This window comes from Hibiscus syriacus, unplaced genomic scaffold, assembly GCF_006381635.1.
Source record: "Hibiscus syriacus cultivar Baekdansim isolate YM2019G1 unplaced genomic scaffold, ASM638163v2 tig00111463_pilon, whole genome shotgun sequence".
In the NCBI taxonomy this organism is placed as follows: domain Eukaryota; kingdom Viridiplantae; phylum Streptophyta; class Magnoliopsida; order Malvales; family Malvaceae; genus Hibiscus; species Hibiscus syriacus.
Window position 1 is genome coordinate 2468424 of NW_024063098.1, and position 3910 is coordinate 2472333.

The window sequence follows — 3910 nt, forward strand, 5'->3', positions numbered from 1 at the left end:
GATTTTCTGGGTTTAGTTAAAGTTTTATTGATTTGGAAGTTAATGAGCTGTAACGAATGCAAAAATGTTGAAATTTGAAATTTTGCATGATTTTTAGTTTCAGTTAGCTGGCAAGCACCTTGGGGAGATTGAAGTTCTTTTATATATTTGGTTGTGGGTTTATTGGTTATTTTCCAGAATGGACTTGACTTTGGTAGAAGCTGAATGTGTTGATCATAGCTATCATTGTTAATGTTTTATGTCGGCAGCATCTTTTTTGGGTTGCTGATGTTATATAAATTATGCTTTTGAAAAGCTGGGAAAGCCACCATTCGATGACTACAGCGAATTAATTTCATGTACTTAACGAGTGACTGGAAACACAGGTTTTAACTTTTTTTTTAGCTTTCAAAAGATTGGAGTGTGCTTGTTTTAACTACTTAATGGTTACTTTTCTATGATTCGATGCATTAATCTTGTTGCCAAGACTTCTTATATAATCATCGACTGTGGTGCAGTTCCGTAATAAAAGAATAATGGCAGGATCCCCTTTTGATGCTCAAAGGGCAGAACCATTTCAGCAGCAGCCAAATGCAACACCACCACTAGACCCACGCGGGCTGAGTTGTCTCGGCAGCATGTCAAAGCTCTCAATACCCAATTTGCAAGGTCCTGTCTGTACAACTGGCTTTTGCTTTGTATGCTTGTTTAGGACATAGTGATTTGATCTTTTGCTACTCATAAAACAAGTTTGATGTATTTACCTTCTTTTCTACCTTTATGTATGTATATCTTGTGAGTCCCTAGTATAACCAAGTTTCTTGCTTTTTCTTTGGACCTCGGCAAACTAGAGTTTTGTATAATTGTATTTATTTTCCGTAACAACATTTATTTTAGCAGTTGGGTGCAATCACAATTGAAGAATCACTCTGATGAGCTTTGGCAAGATGGTGTTAGTGACTACCTAAGTCATGCTTCAAACATTATGGTAACTTATGATGGTTTCTCATCCACTTGACAAATATTTGTGGTTATAGTTGTACGGTCTAATTGAGTGTATTGGCTTGCAAATTTTGGAGCTTTACTGTTAGATTCTTTGAGATCCAGCTTTAAAGGATTTTGTTTTGTTGTGTCATGCTACTTTTGTATCTATATGTTATAGCATATTTTAGTTATAGACTTTTCGAGCCTCTTTTTCTGTAAAGCGTGTAATATGGATTCTTCATGTAATTTCTTAATGTGCATAAAACTAAAGCTAGCTGTAATGCTTGATTCATATATCAGTATTTAGTAGTTTGCGATTGGGTTTACTTGCTCTTACTATGCACCTTTTAATTGACAAAGATCAGAATATTATAATGTTCAACAAGCAGTTTGATGACAGCTTTAGGCTGACCGTGTGTCTATTTTGAAGTTCACTTATTCACTATCCAACTAAAACAGATGGGCTGACTTGGGTGTATGTCACAGATAACCTTCATTTGAGTATTTGTGACTATTACTAGCATGCAAGACTAGACCACATATATGCAAAGTATTATTGCTTTTGTTTGCCAACTTGAAAGGTACTCTATTTCCTCTTTTGCAGGAGAAGTTCAGTGATGTTGTGGATTGGCTCAAAGCCAATGCGGTAAATGTGAACAACTTGTCTGCTGCTGAAACCCATAAAGATGACAGTAAAATGGCACCCGAAACCAAGAATCCCGAGAATATTGTTTTTCATGGAAAAACTGGATTTACTGCAACCAGCACTACAGGCTTTGTTCCAGGCTCTACAACCATGAGCTTTTCTCCGGGGTCTACAGCTGGGACCTTCTCTCTGGACACTTCGACTACACGCCCAACTCCAGCTGATATGACTAAAAAGTTTCCTCCAGAGGGAACAACTACTAGCTTTACCTCGGCTAGTTCAACTACAAGCTTTACTTCAGCTGGTCTGACAACAAGCTCAATGGAAGCTGGTTCAAAATCAAGCTTTACATTCGGCCTTGCAACTGCAAATTATGCTTCTCCAGTACAACAAATAGCTTTACTTCATCAAGCTTTGCGTCTCCTTGGAGCTCTGGAGTATTCTCTAATAGCCAATCTCCTTTCTTGTTTGGTAGGCGTTGCATCGACTTTTTACAGTAATATTTGTACAAGGATTAAAATTCAAAATTATTCGTTTGAATATATTAAGAAATCACATGTGCCTAAAAAGAACAAAGATGAAAGTTGATACCTCAATCAAAGTCGAGAGTTTGGATTCTATTCACGTTAATTTTGTCAAATTAATTTCACTTCCTTTTTTTGTTATGTCAGGAACTCAGACCTCGGTTTCTGTGGACAACAATGCAGCAGATGACGCAGATGATGGTGGGACAAAGAAACTTAATCTTTTGGTCCTTATATACTGGATATTGTTTATGTTTAATGCCATTTCTTCGTTAAATTCAGCCTTGTCATACAAGTTTTTACTTTCTAGGTTATTTCTCTTTATTGGTTTTAATAGATTGGTCAACTCTTTATCCCTATGTCTCTTGACTCGTAGTTGCGTTACCTTCTCACTAAATGCGCATTAATAAGTGTCACTTTGGATTATCAGATAATGAGTTGCCAAAACCCAGCAGTCCATCAGTGAAGAAATCGGAGGAGAAGGGTGTTGTTGTTGTTCATGAAGTCAAATGCAAGCTATATGTCAAGGTGAGTATCTTCTGAAAACTTGCGTTCAGTTTCGATTTTCATATTCGCTTACTCTTGATTCGTGACATGGTGTTTGGTCTGACCTTCCATTTTGTTTCCTCTTTCCCTCGCTTCTGTTATGCCAGTCAACTGATCCAGCAGATAAAGATTCATGGAAAGATAAAGGCACAGGGCAGCTCTCCATTAAATGCAAAGAGGGTATCAGCAAGGGTTCAAAAGATTCCAAACCGACAATTGTTGTTCGAAATGATGTATGTTCCTTTATGTCCATTTATTGATTCTAGAAACGTGATCCATGAATGAACTGTTGTCCAGTGAGTAGATTTGAGGTGGTTCACTCTTAACCACGAAAGCTCCAGTCTTTTTTAGCTATCTCTAACTTCTATAACAATGTATCGGTTGCAGGTGGGAAAGGTGTTGCTTAATGCTTTGCTATATCATGGGATCAAGACAAGTGCACAAAAGAACTCCCTTGTTGCAATATTTCATACTTCGGTAATATATGTTAAAGCCAAAAGAATTTGACCTTGTTGTAGGTACATATTGAGTATTTCAGTGACATCACTTGGATTATGTATAGGATGAAGGTGGCAATAATGAAGATGTCGTGGCACGTACCTTCTTAATCAGAACGAAATCAGAGGATGACCGAAACAAACTGCAACAGCGATCCAAGAGTATGCTCCTGCATCGTAAACCGTATGTGCCATCGTCGTATTCCAATATTCTGTGGCGGAAAATATAAATGTAACCTTGAATGAGTAAATTTCCTGGATGTTAGTGCTTTACATATTGCCAGGGTCGGCTTCTAAGTGATTAGACCAGCCTGTTCTAGTGGCTCCAAAAGGAATGGGGCCTTATATCATTAGATTGTTATATGCTCACACCATTTGCACCATAAACAATATTACACTGATTATTTATCCTCAAATCTGAAGCATCTTTTTGCTCTTTTCTTTCTTTCTTTTAGTCTGTCAAGACGGATGTTGGGATTTTATGTTAAGGGTTGAATTTCTATAATTTTAAGAATAGATGAATTAATAGATCTTCAAGAGCCGAAAACATATTTTCAATAAATATACATAAAATTAAAAATGATAATTTTAAATTTTCAGAGGATGTCTTCCTCCACCTATTGCCCTCGATCCGTCCCTGATTCCATCTGCTGCAAGAAGTGAAGGCACTCTACTGCAAAAATTTGTTTGATTATGTGTTGCGTCTGTTCATCATTTTAAGGAGATATAAACGG

The 3910-nt window shown here is 37.1% G+C and overlaps 1 pseudogene; it reads left to right on the plus strand.

Annotated features, from left to right (window-relative positions):
* The first annotated feature begins 538 nt into the window (after positions 1-538).
* LOC120163566 lies at positions 539-3687 on the plus strand (annotated as a pseudogene).
* The last annotated feature ends 223 nt before the right edge of the window (positions 3688-3910 follow it).